The sequence below is a fragment of the Macaca thibetana genome, chromosome 7 (genome assembly GCF_024542745.1).
Source record: "Macaca thibetana thibetana isolate TM-01 chromosome 7, ASM2454274v1, whole genome shotgun sequence".
NCBI lineage: Eukaryota > Metazoa > Chordata > Mammalia > Primates > Cercopithecidae > Macaca > Macaca thibetana.
In genome coordinates, this window is record NC_065584.1 from 14,221,168 (window position 1) to 14,247,419 (window position 26,252).

At 40.2% G+C, this 26,252-nt stretch overlaps 1 protein-coding gene and 1 long non-coding RNA gene across 2 annotated transcripts in view; one reads left to right on the forward strand and one right to left on the reverse strand.

Moving 5' to 3' along the window:
• The window catches only part of LGMN (legumain), a 1,022,235-nt gene that overhangs the window by 341,590 nt on the left and 654,393 nt on the right, over positions 1 to 26,252 (forward strand). The window lies entirely within an intron of this gene.
• Positions 848 to 5,937, reverse strand: LOC126959725 (uncharacterized). Its single transcript, XR_007727632.1, has 3 exons — positions 3,507 to 5,937; positions 2,796 to 2,893; positions 848 to 1,961 (listed from the first exon to the last, which is right to left on the reverse strand). It is a non-coding gene; the product is annotated as an uncharacterized LOC126959725 (long non-coding RNA).

Sequence of the window (26,252 nt, forward strand, 5' to 3'; positions counted from 1 at the left end):
GAAAAAAAAAGAAAAAGAAAAAAGAAACAACTATTCTCATTGCACTTCTTTCTTGAATCCCGCAAACTGCACTGCCTCGGGTGCAGCTGAATGGAGTCAGTGAAGTTTTTGTCTACTCCTTCACTGATCCCACAAAGGGAAAAGGAGAACGCTTGTCATTTGCATACTTGCATATGTACATAGGTGAGTGCATGAGAGAAAGCTAGAGATAAGGAGAGGGAGTGAAAATAAGAGAAAGAGAGACAGACTTTGAGTTCAGACTGTCTCCATTATCAAGTCTACTGCTCCAGATGTTTATCCTAAAGAATCAAACACTCTCTGTTTGTCTGTTACTGGTGTATAAGAATGCTTGTGATTTTTGCACATTAATTTTGTATCCTGAGACTTTGCTGAAGTTGCTTATCAGCTTAAGGAGATTTTGGGCTGAGACAATGGGGTTTTCTAAATATACAATCATGTCATCTGCAAAGAGGGACAATTTGACTTCTTCTTTTCCTAACTGAATACCCTTGATTTCTTTCTCTTGCCTGATTGCCCTGGCCAGAACTTCCAACACTATGTTGAATAGGAGTGGTGAGAGAGGGCATCCCTGTCTTGTGCCAGTTTTCAAAGGGAATTTTTCCAGTTTTTGCCCATTCAGTATGATATTGGCTGTGGGTTTGTCATAAATAGCTCTTATTATTTTGAGGTACGTTCCATCAATACCGAATTTATTGAGCGTTTTTAGCATGAAGGGCTGTTGAATTTTGTCAAAAGCCTTTTCTGCATCTATTGAGATAATCATGTGGTTCTTGTCCTTGGTTCTGTTTATATGCTGGATTATGTTTATTGATTTGCGAATGTTGAACCAGCCTTGCAATCCAGGGATGAAGCCCACTTGATCATGGTGGATAAGCTTTTTGATGTGCTGCTGAATCCGGTTTGCCAGTATTTTATTGAGGATTTTTGCATCGATGTTCATCAGGGATATTGGTCTAAAATTCTCTTTTTTTGTTGTGTCTCTGCCAGGCTTTGGTATTAGGATGATGTTGGCCTCATAAAATGAGTTAGGGAGGTTTCCCTCTTTTTCTACTGATTGGAATAGTTTCAGAAGGAATGGTACCAGCTCCTCCTTGTACCTCTGGTAGAATTCAGCTGTGAATCCATCTGGTCCTGGACTTTTTTTCGTTGGTAGGCTATTAATTATTGCCTCAATTTCAGAGCCTGCTATTGGTCTATTCAGGGATTCAACTTCTTCCTGGTTTAGTCTTGGAAGAGTGTAAGTGTCCAGGAAATTATCCATTTCTTCTAGATTTTCTAGTTTATTTGCGTAGAGGTGTTTATAGTATTCTCTGATGGTAGTTTGTATTTCTGTGGGGTCGGTGGTGATATCCCCTTTATCATTTTTTATTGCGTCTATTTGATTCTTCTCTCTTTTCTTCTTTATTAGTCTTGCTAGCGGTCTGTCAATTTTGTTGATCTTTTCAAAAAACCAGCTCCTGGATTCATTGATTTTTTGGAGGGTTTTTTGTGTCTCTATCTCCTTCAGTTCTGCTCTGATCTTAGTTATTTCTTGCCTTCTGCTAGCTTTTGAATGTGTTTGCTCTTGCTTCTCTAGTTCTTTTAATTGTGGAATACTATGCAGCCATAAAAAAGGATGAGTTTGTGTCCTTTGTAGGGACATGGATGCAGCTGGAAACCATCCTTCTTAGCAAACTATCACAAGAACAGAAAACCAAACACCGCATGTTCTCACTCATAGGTGGGAACTGAACATTGAGATCACTTGGACTCGAGAAGGGGGACATCACACACCGGGGCCTATCATGGGGAGGGGGGAGGGGGGAGGGATTGCATTGGGAGTTATACCTGATGTAAATGACGAGTTGATGGGTGCTGACGAGCTGATGGGTGCAGCACAGCAACATGGCACAAGTATACATATGTAACAAACCTGCACGTTATGCACATGTACCCTAGAACTTAAAGTATAATAATAATAATAATAATTTAAAAATAAATAAATAAATAAAAATACAATAAAAAAAGAATCAAACACAAATATAGTCATGCACTGCGTAACATTTCACTCAATGACAAACTGCATATATGACAGTGATCCCATCAGATTATAATATTTTTACTGTACCTTTTCTATGTTCAGATATACAAATCCTTGTCATTGTGTTACAAATGCATACAATATTCAGAACAGCCACAGGCTGTACATGTATGCTGCCTAGGAGTAACAGACTATATCATATAGCCTAGATATGGAATAGGCTAGACCATCTAGGTATGTGTAAGTACTTTCTATGATGCTTGCATACTGACAAAATTACCTAACAAAAGATTTCTCAGAATATATTCCTATCATTAAGCAACACATGACTGCATAGCTAAATGTAATGTGGTACCCTTGTTTGGATCCTAGAATGAATAAAAGAACATTAGTTTTTAAAAAAATGTATAAAATCAAAATACAGTCTGGAATCCAGTTAATAATAATGTACTAATTTTCATTTCTTAGTTTTGATGAGTGTCCAGTGGTTATATAAGGTGTTAGCATTAGGAAAAACTGGGTAAGGATATACAGAAACTCTCTGTTTATCTCTGCAACTTTTCTATAAATCTAAAATATTCCAATCTAAAAAGTTTACTGAAAAATATACATGGGCTGGGCATAGTGACTCACATCTGCACTTTCAGAGGCCAAGGCAGGAGGATCACCTGATGCTGGGAGTTCAAGACCATACTGGGTAACACAGTTAGACTCTGTATCTACCAAAAGAATGGCCAGGTGTGGTGGTACCTACCTGTAACTCTAGCTACTCTGGAGGCTGAGACAGGCTGATCAATTGAACCCAGGAGTTCCAGGTTACAGTGAGCTGTGATAGTACCACGGCACTTCAGCCTGGATAACAGAGCAAGAGCATCTTAAACTATACACACACACACACACACACACACACACACACACACACACACACACACACACACACACACACTTTACTATGCTGCCCAGGCTAGTATTTAACTCCTGGGTTCAACTGATCCGCCTGCCTTAGCATCCCAAAGTGTCAGCCACCGCACCCAGCCTCAACCATCTCTTAAAGGACTTACTTCTCAATACTCCCACAATGGGGATTAAATTGCAACATGAGTTTTGGAGGGAAAAAATATTTAAGTCATAGCATTCCACCCCTGGCCCCCCAAAACCCATGTCCTTCTCATATACAAATATTCCTTCTCCAAAGCCCCAAAGCTTTAACTCCAACACCAACTGAAAATTCCAAAGTCCAAAGTCTCATCTGTGAGCATGTGAAATTAAAGCAACTTTTCTACTTTCAAGATACAAAGGAGGCCGAGTATGGTGGCTCACGCCTGTAATCCAGCACTTTGGAAGGCCATAGCAGAAGGATCGCTTGAACCCAGGAGTTTGAGAACAACCTGCATAACGTAGTTAGACTCTGTCTCTATAAAAAATAATATGATTAAAAAATTAGCCAGCTGTGGTGGCACTCAACTGTAATCCGAGCTACTCAGGAGGCTGAGGTGGGAGGATCACTTGAGCCCAGGAGGTCAAGACTGCAGTGAGCCATCATCATGCCATTGTACGCCTTCCTAAGTGACAAAGTGAGGCCCTGTCTCAAAAAAAAAAAAAAAAAAGGTGATTTTAAAAAAAGAAAGAAAGAATGCTACAATGGTGGTACAGGAATAAGACAGACATTTGCATTCCAAAAGAGAAAAGCAGGCAAAGAAAAGAGTAACAGGCCCCAAGCAAGTCTGAAACCCAGCAGGGTAAACATTAAACCTTAAAGCTGAAGAATAACTGCTTTTGACTCCATGTTCTACCTCCCAAACACAATGGGGCAAGGTTGAGCCCCCAGTGCCTCAGGTATCCCTACCCCTATGGCTTTGCTGGGTGCAACCCACATAGCTGCTCATATGGGTTAAAGTCCAGTGCCTGAAACTTTCCCAGGTGGATGTTGCATGTTGCTGGTGACTCCATAGTTCCAGGGTCCTGGAAGTGGTCCTGCTTCCACAGTTCCACTTAGGCATTACCCTGGTGGGAACTTTCTGCAGCAGCTCCAGCCCCACATATCTGCTCAGCATTGCTCTAGTGGGGCTCTCTGTGGTAGCACCACACCTGTGACAAGTCTATGCTTGGAGCCCCAGGTTTTCAGTGACATCTTTTGAAATCTGGGTGGAGGTTGCTGAGCCTCCATCACTATTGATTTTTTCAAGCCTGCAGAATTAGCACTATGTGGATACAACTAAGGCATACCTGGGATAAACCCCACTTAGTCATAGTGTATGATTTTTTAAATACACATAATTGGGTTTGATTTACTAATATTGTGTTGCAGTTTTTTGCATCTATGTTGGTGAGAGATACTGGGTTGTAGTTTTTCTCTTTTCTTATAATGTTTTTGTCTGGTTTTATTACGTAATGCTGGCCTTGCAGAATGTGTTAGAAAGTATTTATCCTTCTTCTATCTTCTGGAAAACATTGTCGATAATTGGTATGATTTCTTCCTAAAATGTTTGGTAGAATTCACCTGTGAAGAAGCCATCTGGGCTTGGTGCTTTCTATTTTGCGGATTAATTATTTATTGATTCAACTTCTTTAATACATATCAGCCTATTCAGATTATCTATTTCTTTTTGTTTGAGTTTTGGTAGACTGTCTTTCAAGGAATTTGCCCATCTCATGTAGGTTATCAAATTTGTGGGACTATTAGGTTGTGCACACTATTCCTTTATTATCCTTTTAATGTCCATAAGCTCTGTAGTGATGTTCCCTTTTTCACTTCTGATATTAGTAATTTGTGTCCTCTCTCTTTTTTTTTTCTTAGATAGCCTGGCTAGAGGTTTATCTACTGTATTAATCTTTACAAGGAACCAGCTTTTGGTTTTGTTGACTTTATTAATTTCCTGTTTCTGTTTCATTAACTTCTGCTCTAATCATTATTACTAGTTTTCTTCAGGTTACTTTGGATTTAATTTGCTCTTCTAGTTTTCTAAGGTGGAAGCTTAGATGATTAATCTTCTCTTCTAACATATGTATTCAATGCTATAAAATTTCCTCTAAGCTCTACTTTTGTGCATCCCACAAATTTCAATAAGTTGTTCTCATTTTCATTAGTTCAAAATATTCTTTAATTTCTCTTGAGATTTCCTCTTTGACTCAATGTGTTATTTAGAAGTGTGTTGTTTCATCTCCAAGTAATTTGAAATTTTCCAACTATCTTTCTGTTATTGTACTCTAGTTTAATTTCACTGTGGTCTGAGAGAAAACATTGCATGATTTCTATTCTTTTGAACTTGTTAATGTGTGTTTTATGGCCCAGAATGTGCTCTATCTTAGTGAATGTCCCTTGTGACCTTGAGAAGAACATGTACTCTGCTGTTGTTGGATAAGGTAGTCTATAGATGACCATTATATCCAGTTGATTGATGGTGTTGTTGAGTTCAACTATGTCCTTACTGATTTTTTACCTGCTGGATCTGTCCATTTTAAGAAGGGTATTGAAGTCTCCAAATATAATAACTGATTCATCTTTTTGACCTTGAAATTCTATTGGTTTTTGTCTCATGTATTTTGATCCTTTGTTGTTAGGTGCTTAAACACATTAAGGATTGTATGTCTTCTTCAAGAATTGACTCCTTTATCATTATGTAATGCACAAATTTCTCCTGAGTAGTATTCCTTGGTCTGAAGTCTTCTCTGTTTGAAATTAACATAGCTATTCCTGCTTTCTTTTGGTTGAAATTAGCATGATATATCTTCCTCCGTTTACTTTTAAACTATACGTGTCTTTATATCTGAAGTAGGTTTCTTGCAGACAATATATAGTTGGGTCATGTCTTCTGGTCCACTCTGACAATCTCTGTCTTTTAACTGCTGTATTAAATCATTCACATTCAAAATTCTTATTGATAGAGTTGATTTAGTGTTTATTACTGTATGTAATATAATCACATTAGATATAGAGTTGTTACTGTATATATACATATACACATATGAACATAAGCATATATAATTGAATACATTGTTGATATTATTTTGAACAAATTATTTATGACCAATTAAGAAGAAAAATTAAAGTATTTTATCTTCACTTATTCCTTTAGTGTTCCTTTTTTCTTTATGTTGATCTAAGTTTCTGTCCTATATTATTTACCTTCTCTCTGAAGAACTTCTTTTAACTTCTCTTACAAGACAGATCTACTGGCAATGAATTTCCTCATTTTTATTTGTCTGAGAATGCGTTTATTTCTCCTTAACCTTTGAAGGATAATTGTGCAGGTTATGGGATTCTAGGTCATAGGGGTTTATTTCTCTCAATACTTTAAATATTTCACTCCACTATTGTCTTGTTTGCCACAGTTTCTGAGAAGTCAGTTGTAATTCTTATGTTTGTTCTTCTACAGGTAGGAAGTTTTTTCCCCCACTGGTTTCTTTCAGGAATTTTTTCTTTGTTTTCATTGAAAACAACGTGCCTAAGTGTTGTGTTCTATGTTTTGTTTGTTTGTTTTGTTTATGTGTATGTGTGGTTTTCGTTTTTGTTTTTTTGAGATGGAGTCTCACTCTGTCGCCCAGGCTGGAGTGCAATGACATGATCTCAGCTCACTGCAACCTCTGCCTCCCAGGTTCAAGCAATTCTCCTGCCTCAGCCTCCTGAGTAGCTGGGACTTCAGGCGCCCGCCACTGTGCCGGCTAATTTTTGTATTTTTAGTAGAGACAGAGGTTGAGGTTGAGACGCCCACCTCAACCTCACAAAGTGCTGGGATTACAGGAGTGAGCCACCCTGCACCCACCCGTTTTTTGGTTTTTTTGGGTTTTTTTTTTGGCAGGAGGAGAAGCATATCTTGTTTTGTGTCTCTGAGCTTCCTGGATCTGGGGTTTGGTGTTTGACATTAATTTAGGGAAATTCTGAATTACTATAGTTTCAAATAATTCTTCTATTTTTTTTCTCTCTTTCTTCTCCCTCTGGTATTCCCATTAAAATTGTATGTTACATTTTTGTAGTTGTTCCACAGTCCTTGGATATTCTTTGTTGTCGTTGTTTTCAATCTTCGTCCTCTGTTTTTCAGTTTTAGGGTTTCTATTTTATATATATATATTTATAATATATATTTATATGTATATATTATTATATAATATATATTTATATATATAAAATATTTAGAGAGAGAGAGAGAGAGAGAGAGAGTTTCGCTCTGTCGCCCAGGCCAGAGTGCAATGGCACTATCTTGGCTCACTGCAACCTCTGCCTCCCGAGTTCAAGTGATTCTCCTGCCTTAGCCTCCTGAGTAGTTGGGACTACAGGCACCCGCCACCACGCCCGGCTATTTTTTTGTAGTTTTAGTAGAGACGGGGTTTCACTGTGTCAGCCAGGATGGTCTCAATCTCCTGACCTCGTGATCCACCTGCCTTGGCTTCCCAAAGTGCTGGGATTACAGTCGTGAGCCACCGTGCCTGGCCTCTATTAATATATTTTTAAGCTCAGAGATCTTTCTTCAGCCATGTCTAGTCTACTGAATAAGCCCATCAAAGGCATTCTTCATTTCTGTTACAGTGCTTTTGATTCTTAGCACTTTCTTTGGCTCTTTCTTAAGATTTCCACCTCTCTGCTTACATTTTCCCTCTGTTCTTGCACGCAATCTAGTTTACCTATTTGAGTCCTTTGCAATTAATCACAGTCGTTTAAAATTCCTGGTCTGGTCATTGGAACATCCCTTCCCTGTCTGCTTCTGATGCTAGCTCTGTTTCTTCAAATTGTTCTTTATGTCTTTTAGAATGTCCTGTAATGTTTTTCTTGATAGCTGGACATCATGTACCAGGTAAAAGGAACTGCCATAAATAGGCCTTTAGTAATGTAGTGATTAGGTGTGAGGGGAAGGGAAGCATTCTATAGCCCTGTGATTAGGCCTCAGTCTTTCAGTGAGTCTATGCTTCTGGACTGCGAACTCCACAAGTGTTTATCATTTTTTTCTACCCCTTCTTAAGTGGGACAGGCTGGCCGCATAGGCTAGAATCAGGTTATTTCCCTTCTCTTACATGGAAGGCTAAAGCTAACTGGAGTTGGTTCCTTCCTTTCCCTCAGGTAAGTTAGGCAGTGATGAAACCCCAGTAGGTCAGGCTGTGGTTAACTAGTTCCCCTAAAGGCAGGCCTTGTTAAGAACAGATTAATCTGGCATATTTCAAAATGATTCCTTTTCCCTCTGCCTGCCAGAAACACAAGGGGATTTTTCTCTGATACTTACCGTGGCCAACCTGGCCGACCTTCCTAGAGGTAAAACTCACAAAAGGAAGGAGGGGTTCCTATGACTAGGTCCCCAGGAATATTTAACCCTCAGACTCATTCACACTGAGCCTCTACTAATATGCCAATTACAGTTCAGGTTTTTCTACCTGGGCACTTGTTCCCACGGCAGTGTCTGTGATGACTTTTCTGCTCTGGTAAGCGTAATACTCTAATCCTGGGAGCAGCAGTGTGCCCTGCTTCCTTACCTCTCTTATGAATCTAAGGAAAGTCATTGATTTTTTCAGTCGGTTCAGCTTTTTACTTGTCGTTAAAACGGAGTGGCAACTTTCAAGTTCCTCACATGCAGAACTGGAAACTGGAAGTCTCTATACTACAATTTGTAAAAACGTTTTTAGGCACAGTCTAGTCTTTGAATTGGGCCAGGAACATGTTGAAAAACAGTAGAAGTAGAAGTAAGGGGAATCAAGTCAGAGAATTTCACACAAGTTTACTGTCTGGAACACATTCCTACTTAATGTATTTCCTTTACTACTACCAGTTTTTTGCACCAAAGCTCAAAACAACACCCTTTGGGTTAAGGTATGTTGTGTTGTGATTTAGCAATCATTGCCTCGTCTTCCTCTACCTTACTTCTCCTCTTGTAGTTGTTGACTAGGAGAATATATCATAGAAATGACAAGTAAACTCAAACCCCCACAATAAAGAAGTTTTCTAAAGGGCATTTGTCTTCTCCAGTGACCTCATCCAAGCACCCACAAACAAACATTGAATGCCTTTAAGAACTTTTGGTTGAAATCTGGATTCTGCTCAAGGAATAAGGAGACAGTGAGCTTCCAGTCTTTGTTTCAGGTTCACTTGTTTACGATATTTGCTAAGGTGTACTATTTTGTAGTTTGTGTTTCTTCTTTTGTTTTTTTTTTTTTTTGAGACGGAGTCTCGCTCTGTTGCCCAGGCTGGAATGCAGTGGCCAGATCTCAGCTCACTGCAAGCTCCGCCTCTCGGGTTCACACCATTCTCCTGCCTCAGCCTCCCGAGTAGGGGACTACAGGTGCTCGCCACCACATCTGGCTAATTTTTTGTATCTTTTAGTAGAGACGGGGTTTCACCATGTTAGCCAGGATGGTCTCAATCTCCTGACCTCATGATCCGCCCGTCTCGGCCTCCCAAAGTGCTGGGCACCGTGCCTGGCCTGTAGTTTGTGTCTTAATAGCTTTTCTAATTCTTTGAAAATGGCATTTTTTGAGCCAGGCACAGTGGCTCATGCCTGTAATCCCAGCACTTTGGGAGGGTGAAGCGGGTGGATCACTTGAGTCCAGGAGTTTGAGACCAGTGTGAGCAACACAGCAAGACCCTATCTTGACTAAAAATACAAAAAATTACCTGGGTGTGGTGGCGTGCACCTGTAATCCCAGTTACTCAGAAGGCTGAGGCATGAGACTTGAATCCAGGAGACAGGTTGCAGTGCATCAAGATTGTCCCACTGCACTCCAGCCTGGATGACAGAACAAGACTATGTCTCAAAAAAAAAAAAAAAAAAAAAAAAAAGAAAAAGAAAATGGCATTTTTTCCTCTACATTTTCATTTTTGTCATTTGATTGTCAAAGAAGAAGAGAGTAAAAATGCCTTCTCCCCACTCCCCATCATCTTTTGCAGAAGACCCATCCCTTTATTTTAAACTTTTAAAGGGGTGACGTCTCTAGCAAACATCATATTTTCAGATTTTTAAAAATCTGAATATTCTAATAGATGAATTTAATTTGTTAAAATTTTGATAGCAAGTAAAATAAGTCTCAGTGTTTTAGAAACACTTATCCTTCAGTAGAATCCAGATAGAAATGAAACTAATCAAAATAATCAAAGAAAAATGAAAATACAATGAAAAGGCAATATCTAATTCACGCAATGACTGCAAAATGAACAAAACTGGAAGAACAGGCCTAACTAAAGTGGTCCAAGGATGACATATAGCAGAATCACTCTGAGAAAGGGTCAAATAGGAACAAAAATTAAGGAGGGAGTTTTGGATTTTACATAAATGTGTAAATTCAATCCTGTGTCACTGGGATACTGTGTTCCTGTTGCCTCTCACATTGACTCTGATCAGGTCATTGTAATCAATTATGCAGCTATTGTGTCCATATTGACTTCTTCTCTATTCCAACTATTTCCATCCATAGAAGAAATCATGGACAATGGGAAGGCAAATGGTCACTTTTTCTCAAGTCAGAGCTGAACACAGTAAATTAGGCAGCCTGTTGCCTAGATTAGTGTACCTGCCTTTACCACTGCTTAAGATAGATGGGCTTGCCAAGACAAGGAGTCAACACATATGGGGAGAACCCGCTCCCGATGGTTACGTGGGTTCTTTTCTATTTCCTAGGTGTCTCAGCTGGTTTGACAAATAAAGGGAAAGAGCACTAGAGAGAGAAATTTAAAGCTGGGTGTCCAGGGGAGACATCACATGTCGGCAGGATCCGTGATGTTCTCCGAGCTGTAAAACCAGCAAGTTTTTATTAGGGGAGGGAGTACACAAATAGGGTGTGGGTCACAGAGATCACATACTTCACAAGGTAATAAAATATCACAAAGCAAGTGGAGGCAGGGCGAGATCACAGGACCACCGGATGGGGCAAAATTAAAATTGCTAATGAAGTTTCGGGCACGCATTGTCATTGATAACATCTTATCAGGAAACAGGGTTTGAGAGCAGACAACCTGCCTGACCAAAATTTATTAGGTGGGAATGTCCTCGTCCTAATAAACCTGGGAGCATGACAGGAGACTGGGGCTTATTTCATCCCTTTGGCTTTGACCATAAAAGTTGGCATGCCTTAAGGGGGCCATCTATAAACCTACTCTCAGGGCGCATTCTCTTTCTCAGGGATGTTCCTTGCTGAGAAAAAGAATTCAGCGATATTTCTCCTATTTGCTTTTGAAAGAGGAGAAATATGGCTTTGTTCCGTCCAGCTCACTGGCGGCCAGAAGTCTTACCTCTGGTGTTCCCTGAACATTGCTGTTATCCTGTTCTTTTTTCAAGATGCCCAGATTTCATATTGTTCAAACACACATGCTCTACAAACAATTTGTGCAGTTAACACAATCATCACAGGGTCCTGAGGTGACATATATCCTCCTCAGCTTACGAAGAAGATGATGGGATTAAGAGATTAAAGTAAGGACAGGCATAGGAAATCACAAGGGTATTGATTGGGGAAGTGATAAGTGCCCATGAAATCTTGACAATTTATGTTCAGAGACTTCAGTAAAGACAGGCGTAAGAAATTATAAAAGCATTAATTTGGGGAACTAATAAATGTCCATGAAATCTTCACAATTTATGTTCTTCTGCTGCAGCTTCAGCTGGTCCCTCCATTCGGGGTCCCTGACTTCTCACAACAAACACATTTGTTGTGATTACTAATCTTTTAAAAGTTATTCCTGCCCTCATGTTATTTTTCCTATTTTTTCAATTTACCACACCTATTGTTGCTACTCTAACTTTTTTGCCTTTTTGTTTTGGATTCATTTTCTTTTCCATGTTTTTATTCTAAAGGTTTGGAAAACATCCAGCCTATTTCCATACTTCTTACAGTTAACCTTAAATTTTGAAGGAATACCCTTTTTTTTTCTTATCTCACACAGCATTAATAAAGGAATACAATTTCACTGGCCAAAAGTATCTCCATCAGTATCAGTATTTATAGCCTTCCCTGCTGGCTACCATCCACTTTTACTCCAACACATGTTCTACCATCTGAGGGTTCAGTTCTAGATTATTAAATTGTTTGACTTAATGAATCAACTATTACTTGAACTTAACTATTTTGTTTGACTGGCATTCTTCACCACTATTTCCTGTACCCATTTTTTCCTCGTCCTTAGATTTCTTTTTTTTACTATTTTATGATTTTTGTTTTTACCTCCTATGTGATAATAGATTTGTTTTGCGGGAACACAGCCTCTAATCACTATTTAATAGGAGAAAAATGGAGAACTGGATTTACGATGTCTTCAAATCAAAGTCAGTATGAAAGCCTCCCAGATAAGAGCTAAGAGATGAGGACTGTGGGGAAAAAAATAGATGTCTGTGAAACAAGAAGCTCAGGAACACTGGGAATCAACTGCTTTTTCTACTCAGAGGATGTGTCCTTGGCAATACTGGCTTTTGGTTAAGAATCAAGAGTCCTAGCACTTATACTTATTGGGAAAAATAAAAAGAATCAAGAAAGGCTGGGCACGGTGGCTCATGCCTATAATCCCAGCACTTTGGGAGGCTGAGGCAGGTGGATCACCTGAGGTCAGAAGTTCAAGACCAGCCTGGCCAACATGGTGAAACCCCATCTCTACTAAAAATACACACATTTGCTGGTTGTGGTGGTATGCACCTATAATCCCAGCTACTCAGGAGGCTGAAGCACAAGAATTGCTCGAACCCGGGAGGCGGAGATTGCAGTCAGCCAAGATTATGCCACTGCACTCCCGCCTGGGTGACAGAGTAAAACTCTGTCTCAAAAAAAAAAAAAAAAAAAAAAAAAAAAAAAGAATCAAGAGAACTTAGTATTTGCTTACACTAATAGAAACACATGGATTAAGTTATTTCTGAATGGTCACCTCAGCCCTAAATATATAAAAGGACAAAAGCTTAGCAAGACTTGAGTTTTCCCACATCCACAGGACCTTATTCTGGCTGAATATCATCTCCAGCAGTTATACATCCCATTAAGAACCTAAGAGCCATGGAAAGATGCACTGAACAGATGCTGTTTTGGATCTGCTCTGTGTAACCAACTCATTTGTGATAACATTTATATCCTTAGTTAGTTAAATCATAAATTTTAAAAAATCTTTGCTCAGACAAGGAAGGGAAGGAACATTTTCTACAATGCACAATTCACCTGAAATACCTCACGTGGGAAACCTTAAGGCCTTGCACATCTTTATTTTACCCTCCCACCTAAATGTTACTTTGGGTAGGTATAGTATTCTAATTGGTTACAAAATCATTTTCTTTTCTATCTTTGAAAGTGTTGTTTCATTGTCTGCGAAGATTGTGCTACAATAAAAGATGTGATTATTGCTTTGTAGACAACCTCTTTTTTTTCTGTCTGAAAGCTTTTAGAATTTTCTCATTATCCTTTGACTTCTCAAATTTCACCAGAATGTATTTAGGTATAGGCCTTTTATAATTTATTCTACTTCCAGCTGATGGATTGTTTCAATCTGAGGCCTTTTGTCATTTCCAGCTCTGGGAAACTTTTATTTGACTCCTTTATTTCCTCCCTTCATTTTTCTCTAACTGAAATTCCTATTAGACAGATATTAAATTCCTGAAGCTATATTCCATGTACCCTTTTTTCTCACTATTTCTATTTCCTTGGTCTTTTCTCTATGTGCTTAAAGACTTTCACAGCTTACTCTGGCAGCTAATTTGATCTTTGTACCATTCTGATATTTAGCTCAGATGTTGAGTTCTTCATCTTAATAATTATATTTTTAATATTCAAGATCTCTGCTTCATAGTCAAGGATGTTCCATTGTCAAATCTATGAGAATATGTTTGCTTTAAAAATGGTTCTCTGCTTGCTATGTTAACTCTGATTTCTCAGTATTAGTTTTATAACTTGAGTTTGGTACTTCTTTTTTCATGGTGTTGATTTTCCTCAAGTATTTGGTGAAACTTGGTAGTCTGATCACATTTTTTTTTTTTTTTTTTGAGATGAAGTATCGCTGTGTCACCCAGGCTGGAGTGCAGTAGCACGATCTCAGCTCACTCCAACCTCCACCTCCCAGGTCTAGTGATTCCCCTGCCTCAGCCTTCAAGTAGCTGGGATTATAGGCACCTGCCACTACAACCCGATAATTTTTGTACTTTTAGTAGAGACAGGGTTTCACCATGTTGGCCAGGCTGGTCTCGCACTCCTGACTTCAAGTGATCCACCCACCTCGGCCTCCCAAAGTGTTGGGATTACAGGCGTGAGCCACTGCGCACAGCCTGACAACTTTTTTTTAATTAAAAGGGTTTTTTTTGTAGAGATGGGGTCTCCCTATGTTGCCCAAGCTGGTCTCAAACTCCTGGGCTCAAGTGATCTTCCCTCCTCAGACTCCCAAAGTGTTGGGATTATAGTCATGAGCCACTGCACCCAGCCCTGAGCACTTCTGTATTTGAGAATTTCTATCCTTCTGTTTATTTTTACTGTGACCTGATTCTGGTAAATATAGGAGGAGGGGCAGGACATGTGGCACCTATTGTAGTTGTAAAGGCTTCCCATTTTTTTCTAGAGGACATTAGCAACTACCTGGAAAAAAATCCCAGGCCCTTTAGCCCCCAGTATCCACATTTACAACTTTAGTCAATAAGCCAATGCCAGTGAATTGAATTATATGTAAATTATATCTCAATAAAGTTATTTTTTAAGCCAATGCCACAAACTGAGATGGGGGAGGGTTTAACATGCTAAGTAGCTAAGTATAGTTCCCTTAACAATCCCGCTGAAGATTATCCCAGGCCCCTTTTCCATTCCTTGTATATGTTGAAACTGAGCCTGGAATTCCCCACATCTAAAACACCCATCTACTGTGACTACTGAGCTATGTTTTTCTCCAGATTTGTTTGGAGGTGGAACATATGTGCCACCTTCTTGATCTAATCTCTCCACCTACAATAAATTAAAATAAAACCTAAACTACAATATGGATAAATCTCACATACATAACATTGAGCAAAGGAAGTCAGAGGTAATAGTACATTCTATATTATATATTTACATTAAAGTTCAAACAGGCAAAACTAATCTATGCTGTTAGAAGTCATGATTGGGATTATCTTTAGGTGGCTAATGAATAGAAGAGGGCATAAGAAAGTCTTTTTGGATCTTGGTAATGTTCTGTTTCTTGCTCTGGGAGCTGGTTGCATGGGTATACTAACTTTGTGAAATTCATTCAGCCATACACTTATAACTTGTATACCTGTGTTATACTTCAACTAAAAAGGTTTTTGTGTGTGCAGGTTTCTCTTATTTCAGACAAAACAGACTTTAAACCAACAGGATCAAAAAGGACAAAGAAAGGCATTACATAGGCCGGGCGTGGTGGCTCACGCCTGTAATCCCAGCACTCTGGGAGGCCAAGGCGGGTGGATCACGAGGTCAGGAGATCGAGATCATCCTGACTAACACAGTGAAACCCCGTCTCTACTAAAAATACAAAAAAAAAATTAGCCAGGCATGGTGGCGGGCGCCTGTAGTCCCAGCTACTCGGGAGGCTGTGGCAGGAGAATGGCATGAACCCGGGAGGCGGAGCTTGCAGTGAGCCAAGATCACGCCACTGCACTCCAGCCTGGGCAACAGAGCGAGACTCCATCTCAAAAAAAAAAAAAAAAAAAAAAGAAAAAAGAAAGGCATTACATAGTGATATAAAGTATTCAATTCAACAAGAAAACCTAACTATCCTAAATATATGTGAACCCAACACTGGAGCACCCAGATTCAAAAAACAAGTTCTTAAAGACCTACAAAGAGTCTTAGATAACCACATAACAGTGGGAGACTTCGATATTTCACTGATAGGATTAAACAAATCTTCAAGGCAGAAAACTAACAAAGATGTTTGGGACCTAAACTCAACACTTGACCAAACGGACCTAACAGAAATCCCCAGAACACTCCACCCAACAACAACAGTATATGCATTCTTCCCAGAGGCACATGGCACATACTCCAAACCTAACCACACAATCAGAGATAAAGCAATTCTCAACAAATTTTTTTTTTTTTTTTTGAGACAGAGGCTCACTCTGTCGCCCAGGCTGGAGTGCAGTGGCGCGATCTTGGCTCACTGCAAGCTCCGCCTCCTGGGTTCACACCATTCTCCTGCCTCAGCCTCCCGAGTAGTTGGGACTACAGGTGCCCACCACCTCGCCTGGCTAATTTTTTGCATTTTTAGTAGAGACGGGGTTTCACCGTGTTAGCCAGGATGGTCTCGATCTCCTGACCTCGTGATCCGCCCGCCTCAGCCTCCCAAAGTGCTGGGATTACAGGTGTGAGCCACCATGCCCGGCCAACAAATTTTTTAAAAAACAAAATCTTAACAATTACACTCTCGAGCTACAGCACAATAAAAATAGAAATCAGTATCAAGAGCTCTCAAAAATCCTATAATTACATGAAAATTAAACCATCTTCTCCTGGACGACTTTTGGGTAAACAATGAAATTAAGGCAGAAATTAAGAAATTCCTTGAAACTGATGAAAACAAAGATACAACATACTATAATATTTGGGATATAGCTAAAGCAGTGTTAAGAAGAAAGTTTATAGTGCTAAACACCCACATCAAAAAATTAGAAAGAGCTCATATTAACAACCCAACATCACACCACACCCTGGTAATTTTTATATTTTTAGTAGAGACGAAGTTTCACCATGTTGACAGGCTGGTCTCGAACTCCTAACATCAAGTGATCCACCCGCCTTGGCCTCCCAAAGTGCTGGGATTACAGGCATGAACCACCACACCCAGCCAGTGCCTCTTTCTTGGTTGTAGAAGAGGCCAAATGCAACAACTTACCCTTCACCTTACAAGGCATATCTTGACAGGCCCCACACCACTGGACCCCTAAAAATTTTACTGAGGTAGAAGTTTCCTGAATTTTAGTTGAATTTATTGTCTGGAACACATATGTCTCACCAGTAAGTCCAGTGTGTTTACTACTTCTTGCTCACTGGATCCAATCAGCAGAATGTCATCAATGTAATGGACCAGTGTGATATCTTGTAGAAGCAAAAAGCAGTCAAGTTCTCTCCGAATAAGATTATGACACAAAGCTGGAGAGTTGATATATCCCTGAGGTAGTGAAGGCAAATTGCTTCTGGTGGGCCTTATGGACAGGAATGGAGAAAAAGGCATTTGCCAAGTCAACGGCTGTACGCCAGGTACCAGGAGACATGTTAATTTGCTCAAGCAATGAAACCACATCTGATACAGAGCTGCAATTGGAGTCACCACTTGGTTAAACTTAAAATAATCCACTGTCATTCTCCAAGATCCATCTGTCTTCTGCACAGGCCAAATAGGAGAGTTGAATGGGGATGTGAAGGGAATCACCACCTCTGCATCTTTCAAATCCTTGATGGTGGCACTAATTTCCACAATCCCTCCAGCGATGCAATATTGTTTTTTATTTACTATTTTCCTAGGTAGAGAAAGCTCTCATGGTTTCTATTTGGCCCTTACCACCATAATGGCCCTTATCCTACCAGTCAGGGAGCCAATGTGAGGGTACTGCGAGCTGCTAGGTATGTTAATGCCAATTATGCATTCTGGCACTGGGGAAATGACAGGATGAGTCCAGGGACCCACTGGACCCACCGTAAGTTTGACCTGATCTAATACTCCATTAATTACCTGACCTCTGTAAGTCCCTACTTTAACTGGAGGACCACAGTGATGTTTTGAGTCCCCTGGAATCAACATCAGCTCAGAGCCAGTGTCCAGTAATCCCCAAAATGTCTGATCATTTCCCTTTCCCCAGTGTATAGTTACCCTGGTAAAAGGCTGGATGTCTCCGTGGGGAAGGATGGGAGAAAGATTAACGGCAGAAATTGTCGGTAGTATAGTGGGGTCCTTCCTCAAGGAGACCCGGCCTCCCCTTCATTCAAGGGGTTCTGAGTCTGTAAAGTGGCTCAAGTCATGATTCTCTCTTTTTATAATTCAAGTTAGTCTTTCGTCCATTCCACCTGGAAGTTTTCTGCTTATACAAGTTATGTAGGAATGCAGTAGGCCTCCTACAATTTCACTTCTAGGAACAATGTAATTAGCCAATGCCAGAGCTCTACACAAGTCAGACTATTCTAATTGCTGCTTTGCCTCTGCTGTCCATTATGGTAGCTACGCAGACCTTGGCTTTGATGGTTGAATGCTGCCACTTGGTCCCTGCCACCTTGGGATCCAATTATTCCCATTTTATTTAAATTCTGTCTTTGAGTGACTGCAGTTCCCACTGTTAGATCTGACATACAGAGAAGAGCAATTACAGGGCTTTTCAAAGATGCAGGTGCTGCCCTCATAAATCTATTTTGCAAAGCATTGGTCAAGGGTGTACCTTCTGGACCCTCCCAGCCAGGATGAGTAGGTCTAAAGTGACTAATCCTCTCCATCATCCCAATCTCCCTAAGCCTTTGGATCCCTTCCTCTACATCAGACCAAGGGAGATCAGGCATTTCCAGCTCACTCACAGTGGCCCATCTTTTCATCCATATTTCAGCTAACCAAGCAAATAAACCATTAGAACCTTTTTTAACTACCCAAGCTACAACATTAAATGCAGAAACCCTACTTAGTGGGCCCAAATCAATAAATTCAGCCTGATCCAACTCTATGTTCCTTCCACCATTATCCCACACCCTTAATTTCCATTCCCATGCCTGTTCTCCAGATTTTTGCTTATATAAATTAGAAAACTCAAGTAGTTCCTTTGAGTGTATTGCACCTCTTCATGGGTCACACTCTCAACCTCACCTCTAGGGACCTGCTGGGACTTTAGTTATAGTTCTAGAAGCAAACAGGGGTGTTGGGGGTGGCTCCTAAGGAGAATCAACATCTTGCCCGGCAGCTGACTCAGGGGAGGCCATCACTGTTGCCTCAGGCAGCCGTGCAAGGTTTATCTCCTCAGACAAAGGTGGAAAGGCTGATGGCAGCATGGGGTCGGAAAGGGGATGTTGCCACTACTGGGAATGGGGAAGCTGTTTCTTCTGGCAAAAAAAGGTTCATCAGAATTTACAAGCTTACTGTCCCCAGTTTCATCAGGGTCCTCCCACATGTCCCCATTCCAAGTTGCAGGGTCCCATTCTTTTCCAATCAATGACCTCACTTTAACAGTAGACACCTGGCGAGGCTGTGCATCCGCCTTTCACTGCAGGTCAGTCACGCACGTGGTAAGAGCTTATGTCTGTTTTTCTACAATTTCAGCTCTTTCTCTACAGGAGATAAGACTCTCATTCAGGGCAATCTTAGAAGATTTGAGGCTCAGGATCTGCTTCTGAAGCTGGCAGTTAGAATCCCTGAGTTCATCATTTTCTTTCATCACTTTGTCCAGTGAACTTAGGAGCAACCAACCAACTTAATTATGCTCCTTGGTCCTCCACATATAGTTAAAGGTACAATGCATAGAGTCACTAAACTCGAGCAACCAACCAACTTCATTATGTTCCTTGGTCCTCCACATATAGTTAAAGGTATTATGCATAGAGTCACTAAACTCCTTGCCTCTCAGGGGCATCAAATACATTTACTTTGCATAACTCTCTAAACAGTTCATGCCAACGAGTATCAGTGTTCTCCATACTATTAGAAGTAGCATCCTTACCATTATGGAGTCTAATCATATTAAGCAACCAACTCCAGAAACCCTAAAACCAATGAAAAACTCCATCGTTAATATTCTGTTCCTCTAGAACCACTCCTGGTACCAAAATCTGTATTTGTCAGGGTTCTCCAGAGGGACAGATCTAACAGGATTTTATACATATATATATGGAAGTTTATTAAGTAGTATCAACTCACACAATCACAAGGTCCCACAATAGGCCGTCTGCAAGCTGAGGAGCAAGGAAGCCAGTCCGAGTCCCAAAACTGAAGAACTTGGAGTCTGATGTTCGAGGGCAGGAAGCATCCAGCACGGGAGAAAGATTTAGGCTGGGAGGCTAAACCAGTCTAGTCTTTTCATGTTTTTCTGCCTGCTTTATGTTCTGGCCACACTGGCAGCTGATTAGATGGTGCCCAACCAGATTGAGGGTGGGTCTGTCTTTCCCAGCCCACTGACTGAAATGTTAATCTCCTTTGGCAACACCCTCACAGACACACCCAGGACCAATACTTTGCATCCTTCAATCCAATAACCTTGACACCCATTATTGACCATCACAATGCCCACCAGTGGTGGACTGGATAAAGAAAATGTGGTACATATACACCATGGAATACTATGCAGCCATGAAAACAAAGGAGATCATGTCCTTTGCACCAACATGGATAGAGCTGGAGGCCACTATCCTATGTGAATTAACACAGGTCCTAAGTGAATTAATGCAGGAGGAGAAAACTAAATATCACATGTTCTCTAAGTCGGAGCAAAACACTGGGTACACACAGAAACAAAGGAACAAGACACATTGGGGCCTACTTCAGTTTGAAGGGTGGGAGGAGGGTGAGAATCGAAAAACTTCCTGTTGAGTACTATGCTTATTACCTGGGTGACAAAATAATCTGTACACCCAAACCTCATGACATACAATTTACCCATGTTAACGAATCTGCATATGTACCCCCAAACCTAAAATAAAAGTCAGAGAAAACATTTTTTAACCAGAACTTAAGATTATTTCAAATTCTCCATTCACCTTATATGAAGAAAGCTATTCATTTGCTTTAACCATAGCTTTAAAAACAGATTACTAGGCCAGATGTGGCAAAAAAATTAAATATTTCAAAACCTGAAAAATCAGATCATATAGTGGGTTTGCACTTCTGGTTGGCAGAATGGGTCAGTAAAGCCAGTTATTTCTGCTGATCAACTAGACAAGTAGAACAAAATACACAAACATCTCCTTGAAGGTACTGAAGAACTGCAAAATACTGAAGACTTACCAGGCCAGGCACTGGTGAAATACAGAGACCAAGACAGCCCTGCATTCGGCAATTCTGGAAGAAGTGACTAAAAAGTGCTTTTGACAGTCTCTTGTGGGTAAGTAAACAGAGATTGCAGCCCAGAGTCTAAAGCGATCTGGATTGGGAGAGGAATCAGGTGAATGGGTGAACCCATGTCAATTTGGGTTAAGACCTCAAAGGGCTGCAACCTACAAGAATGAAATAGAAGTGGCTGGGAACAGTGGCTCACGCCTATAATTCTAGCACTTTGGGAGGCCAAGGCAGGTGGATCACCTGAGGTCAGGAGTTTGAGACCAGCCTGGCCAACGAAACTCTGTCTCTACTAAAAATACAAAAATTAGCCAGGCGTGGTGGCAGGTGCATGTAATCCCAGCTACTTGGGAGGCCGAGGCAGGAGAATAGCTTGAACCTGGGAGGCAGAGGTTGCAGTGAGCCTAGATCAGGAGATGGACAGGTTATCCAACAGACACATTTAATCTGAGAGTTGAGAGAGCAATAGGAGTAAAAATTATCCAAGCCAAAGTAGAAATTAGAGAAGGAGAAAAGCGTTTTAGAGACACTAGCTACCTATGTAAAGGCTGGAGGCAATCTGAAAAACTGGTGCACTGATAGGATAGGGGTATGAAAATATGAGTAGTTGACTATAACAAGAGCATAGTTAGCAAGACAGTTAAAAGTTGTTAAGAGATGAAGCTGAACCTGGATGGAAAGAGGTGGTCAATGTAAGAGAAGTTCAAAATGTAAAATTATTAAGACTGTAAAATTAGACCAGGCACCGTGGCTCACACCTGTAATCCCAGTATTTTGGGAGGCCAAGGCGGGTGGATCACTTGAGGTCAGGAGTTCAAGACCACCCTGGCCAACATGGTGAAACCCCATCTCTACTAAAAATACAAAAAACTGACTGGGTGTGGTGGCTGACGCCTGTAATCTCAGCAGTTTGAGAGGCCAAGGCGGGCTGATCACGAGGTCAAGAGTTCGAGACCAGCCTGGCCAACATGGTGAAACCCCGTCTCTATTAAAAATACAAAAACTAGCTGGGTGTGGTGGCAGGCACCTATAATCCCGGCTACTTGGGAGGCTGAGGCAGGAGAGTCCGCTTGAGATCAGAAGACGGAGGTTGCGGTGAGTGAGCTCATTATGTGCCACTGCACTCCAGCCTGGGCTCCATCTCGGGGGTAAAAAAAAAAAAACTAGCCAGGTATGGTGGCAGGCACCTGTAATCCCAGCTACTCAGGAGGCTGAGGCAGGAGAATTGCTTGAACCCAGGAGAAGGAGGTTGCAGTGAGTCGAGATCACGTCATTGCACTCCAGCCTGGGTGAAAAGAACGAAACTCCATCAAAAAAAAAAAAAGACTGTAAAATTAGAGCTACAGTAGAGACAAAGATGGCTTCCCTGTCTATCTCTGGTGGCTGAAATGACCATACTAGCTTAACTTTTGAGATTCAAGCCAAACATGATCTAATTCTCATTGTATTTACTTTCATAAAGTACTTGGGTTGTCTTACCAAAACCAGATCCTAACCCTTTCCTGCTGAAAACCCTTTTCCTGTATAGATTGAATATCTCTTATTCAAAATGCTTAGGGCTGGGTGCAGTATCTCATGCCTGTAATCCCAGCACTTTGGGAGATCAAGGCAGGAGGATTACTTGAGCCCAGGAGATCAACACCAGTCTGGGCAACATAGCAAGATCCCGTCTCTAAAAAAAAAAAAAAGTTTTTTAATTTGTTGATCATGGTGGCACATGCCTGTGGTTCCAGCTATTCAGGGGACTAAGGTGAGAGGATCACTTGAGAACAGGATGTCAAGGGTGCAGTAAGCCACGATAACACCACTACATTCCAGCCTGGGTGACAGAATAAGATCCTGTCTCAAAAAAAGAAAAAAATGCTTGGGACCAGAAGTGTTTCAGATTTTGAATTTTGTTGGATTTTGAAATATGTGCATTATACTTACCACTTGAGCATCCCCAAGCTAAAAATCCAAAATCAGAAATGCTCCAACGAGCTCAACATCCAAAATCAGAAATGCTCCAATGAGCATTTCCTTTGAGCATCGTGTCAGCACTCATTAAGTTTCAGATCTTGGAGCATTTTGGATTTCAGATTTTCAAATTAGAGGTACTCAACTTGTAGTTATAATAAAACCTTAAATGTCCATAAAACACAGCCTGTAAGGATTTGGCTCTCACCTGCCCATCATCATCTTCTCGTATCACTTTCCTTCTCACTCAAAACCCTTAAACACTGCTTTCTTCAATTCTACAAAATGTTACAGATATTGGCCTCCTCAGGGTGTCATATATGATGTTCTTTCTCCCTAAAATTTTCGGTTTTTCCCCCCACTCGTCATCTATTTATCTTTCAGGTTAACTTAAATATCATGTTAGCAAACATAACTTCTATGACTCTCTCCTCCCCCAATTTAAGTTAGGACCCATGGTTATTTTCCATACCCTATTTATGATTACGTATTTAAGGCTACATGTTTGTCTATCTCCTCTTCTAGAGCAAGTTAGGGCACTGACTTTGTCTTTTTGGTTCCTCAGTATATATCCAGTTCCTAGCACAGTGTACAGTCGTGTACAGTAAGTGCCCAAACATGATCAAATATTGAATGAATCACTCAATGCACAAGAAGGAGAGCAGGTTTGAGGAGAGAAAAGTTTCAGGTTTGGATTTTTAAATCCGAAGTGTCTATACAATATCCAAGAGGAAATGTTAAGCAAATACACATAATTAACTGGATTTCAGGAGAAAGATATGGGACAGGGTGATTGATATGAGGGTAAACAAGTATATGGTAACTGAAGTTATTCACACGAATTAGAATATAAAGAAAGAATACATTTTACAACAGAAAAAAAAGAAAGGCTAAGACTAAGAAAGAACTATCAAATTCACAGCAGGGAAATAAGAAGCAGCCAAACCACAGTGTGTGATACTATGGCAAAGGTGATTTCAAACAGAGTTAAAAAGTGTTGAATATGCTGGGCACAGTGGCTCATGCCTGTAGTCCAAAGCTTTGGGAAGCCAAGGTGGGAAAATCACTTGAGCCCAGGAGTTTGAGGCTTCAGTGAGCTATGATTGTGCCACTGCACTCCAGCCTGGGCGACACAGTGAGACACTATCTCAAAAAATAAAAATAAAAATAAAAATAAAATAGTTCACATACTACAAAAAGATAAGGTTCAATAAGTAAAAGGAAAAATAGCAGGGTCCTATGGAGAAGAAAGAAGTAGAAATCTCAGTGATGTCAAGTCAAGGTGTGGTGGGAACCGTGGAATAAGGAAGCTCAGCTGATTGAAGGCTGACATCACGCATAACATTAGAGATGTGACTCCCCCAACTCTTGAACCTACCAAAGTATCATATTGTATGTCTGTGTTTATGCATGTGTGCATAAACTATAAATAGGTTCCATTTAAAACAGCACTTGATTTATAAGTGTTCTGAGCACATTTAAGGTAGGGTAGGCTAAGCTATGATATTCAGGTTAGGTAGATTAAATGCATTTTCAATTTACAGGACTTTCACTTTACAATGGGTTTATGAGGAGGTAACCTCATTGTTAAGTCCAAGAGCATCTGTATATTAAATAAGGTGTTTTTAAAAAGAAACATACATAAAATAAGTTATAGACTGAGAGGCTGACAAAAATGTTATGACCAGAGGCCCACAGGAACTTAACTCTGAATTTCCCCTAGTTCAGTATTCATTAATACAGTGTTCACAGTGCCTTTATAGAACAAAACTACTCCAAACAAGAACAAACTGTACCTTGAATGTGACACCTTTATGAGTGTAAAATTAACAAGACAGGGCAACAGAGTTCATTCATCAAAATAAGTTACCATTTTCCAACATACAGTATTATTGCATAAGAGTACTCAGTAACTTGAGTGTCAAACAGTTCAGAACACTAAGTGCTAAAGTTCTATGGAAAAGATTCCTATAGCTCAATATTCTTCCCCAGCTAGGAGGGTAAAGCTGTCTTTTGCCATAATTTGGAGCACATGAAGGCAGGCATCAGAAGTCGAAATACAAAGCCACCAGAGTTAGAGAAGGAAAAAGTAAGTTCAAAATTGGCAGCAAAAGCAAGGTCTCACTGAATACAAGAAATCAGAAGATTGAGCCTGTGTCCCAATGGGAGTTCACGTAAAGGGCCTAGGAGCAGGTTTGCAACCAGTGAACAGCGAAGGTAGATCTTAAGAAACTGCTAAGATTTTGATTAGCCACTGTGCTCACACCTTTACATTTCAGAGGTATCACCAACCTTTTTCATGCTCTCACTCTGAAAAATTATTTTATCCAATTGTGATGGTTAATTTTGCGTCAATTTGGCTAGGCCGCAGCTCCCAGGTATCTGGTCAAATACTATTTAGGTGTTTCTGTGAAGATTGTAAGAGATTAACATTTAAATCTGTAGGCCTTGAGTAAAGAAGATAGTACTTCAAAGTGTAGGTGGACCTCATCCAATCAGTCAGAGGCTTTAAAGACTGGCTTTAGCAAAAAGGGAATTCTGACGGAAGACTGTCCTCAGACTGGGACTCCAACTCCTTCCTGTGTCTTCCTGCCTACCAGCCTGTCCTGCAGATTTCTGACCTGCCAGCTTCCACAACCATGAGCCAATTCCTTAAAATAAACCAATCTCTCTCTCTCCATATATAAATGTGTATATATACACATCCTATTTTTTGTTTCTATGGAGAACATCGACTAATACATCAATATAAATTTTGAGATAGAGATGTAAAAATACTAAAGTAACAAAACATTAGCCCTCTAAGACCTGTAAGCTAAACAAGGAAGGAGTCTATTTGGGGTATACTGACCTCACACAGGAATTCAGTATTTGTTGAATGAATGAATATTAGCAACCTTGTATATCCTCAAACAATAACTTCTATTTATTGACTATTGTTTCAGGTACTATGTTGAGAGGTACTTTATCTTTCTTTCTTCAATGTTTTATTCCCACAACATCCCTTCAAGACAGCAATTTTAAGTCCCCATTACAGAGATAAGAAAACCAAGGCTCAGAGTTGAACTATGTTGCCCATGATAACAGCATAATCAACAGCTAAGACAGTTCAAAGATGTGTATGATTCTTCAAACCTCACAGAAGACTAAGATAACATAAAATAGGAGATGTACCGACTCTTCACCTTCTGAAGTGTAGTCATTTAAAGAGGCAAAGATAAGAAATGGTTGTACTTCTTACAGCAAATTGTGAAGTATGGCATGGCAGTACTAACAGAACATAAAAACCATTTAGCTAAACTTATCTTACAGCTCCACATCTAATCTTTTAAGGGTGATGTCACTAGA